Source organism: Pyrus communis, chromosome 15, assembly GCF_963583255.1.
Source record: "Pyrus communis chromosome 15, drPyrComm1.1, whole genome shotgun sequence".
In the NCBI taxonomy this organism is placed as follows: Eukaryota; Viridiplantae; Streptophyta; class Magnoliopsida; order Rosales; family Rosaceae; genus Pyrus; species Pyrus communis.
The window spans coordinates 18,783,877-18,785,561 of record NC_084817.1 but is presented as its reverse complement, the minus strand read 5'-3'; the positions used below and the strand labels follow the sequence as shown (position 1 = coordinate 18,785,561).

The 1,685-nt window shown below is 34.6% G+C and overlaps 1 non-coding gene across 1 annotated transcript; it reads left to right on the top strand.

Moving 5' to 3' along the window:
• Nucleotides 1-337: 337 nt before the first annotated feature.
• Nucleotides 338-422, top strand: TRNAM-CAU (transfer RNA methionine (anticodon CAU)). The gene is given in 2 exon segments: nucleotides 338-375; nucleotides 387-422. It is a non-coding gene; the product is annotated as a tRNA-Met (tRNA).
• Nucleotides 423-1,685: the final 1,263 nt, after the last annotated feature.

Sequence of the window (1,685 nt, the reverse complement as noted above, 5' to 3'; positions counted from 1 at the left end):
GACTTATATGGCACGAGTACACAGTTATGGTAGCGTCACATGTCAATAATATAAGGACATGTGTTAGTTTCTCTCCATGTGTCCTTTTGTTAATGGCACGAGAAGCCATTGTAATGGTGTACATGTGCCATACAAGTTCTTCGATAGAAGATCCCTAACATATGAACCATGAGTGAAATAGTGAGAAATTTTGAAGGAGAACAGGGAGAAGGCCCATACACTAACCTTATGGACTCAAGAGTCAAGACCATCTTTTAAACAAATTGGGCCAATGGCTTGTAGCCCGTAATCTTGGTACGTCCATTAACAAAATTGTTTGGGCTAGTGCTTAACAATTGGGGTGGTGGCGCAGTTGGCTAGCGCGTAGGTCTCATAGCTTCTGAGTGATCCTGAGGTCGAGAGTTCGAGCCTCTCTCACCCCAACACTTTTTTATAAATCAACTTTTTGGCTTTTCCTAAAACCTAATATTTTTTTGTAAGTGACTTAAAACCTAATATTTTTACTTGTTTGCACCTGAAATTAAACCCCACAGAGGCAGTCAATTTTGGAACCTCTCACTTACAAGTGAAGATAAATACTACTAAATCGTAATACACCGTAATACTTTTTTTATAAATCAACTTTTTGGCTTTTCCTAAAACCTAATATTTTTTTATAAGTGCCTTAAAACCTAATATTTTTACTTGTTTGCACCTGAAATTAAACCCCATAGAGGCAGTCAATTTTGGAAGTTAGTAGAGCATTATTGCATCCAGTATCAGAGGTGGATCATTCATAATTTCATATCATTAAACAGTGGAAGTGGTCCTTAATCCATAATTCTGGCTGCCTGTCCTTCTCCACCGAATTGATGATATTATTATTCTGTTAAACAATTTATTAGATCCATCAATCTCCAACTATCAAACAACTTATTTTGGCAAAGGGATGTGATTGGATTGTTTTAATTAAAATAAGTCCAAAATTTGATACCATTAGCAATTTACCATTTGTTTTACACCATTGTTACACAATAATTACTAATTTCAAAGTTTTCTTTAATTTTGATCACTAGGTGATATTCAAGCATTTTACTACCTGGTATTAACAAATAAATGAGATTGGGAGTGATCTCGGTTATAAATTGTGAAAGGCAAAACTGGTGGTGAAATGTTTTTAGTAAACACATAAGTACGTTGCAAGAAGTTTGTAGCTCATATTTGAACGCATTTACCGTTTGGACTTGAGGTTACAAGCTTTTTTTCCTACAAGGTTTCATCAACTCCCACATTAAAGGCACCATATCTGCAATTTGATCTTTATTTCGTTTAAGAAAATTTTAGAAGAGTAAGGAATTCTAAAATTAGTATATGAGTCCATCTTAAGCAATTAGCCAGGACAACTTTGGAGATCAGAAGCTGTGTGCATGATATATGGACCTACAACTAAAATTAAAAGAGTGGGGGCAATCAAATGGCTAAGTGGGGTTAAGAAAACGAATAACGAATCATATTTAACATGCATGCACGAACCTTTTAATTATTTTTCTCAAAAATTTATTTTGATTCCTACAAATGATTTGAAATGTCGTTGCTCCTATTGCTACTTTCTTTTTCCAGGCTGTCAGTAATGGATCTAGTATTGATTTTATATATTAATCTCTTTTGGGTTCACGCCTCAGACTTTTTTTTTCTTTTGATGCAAG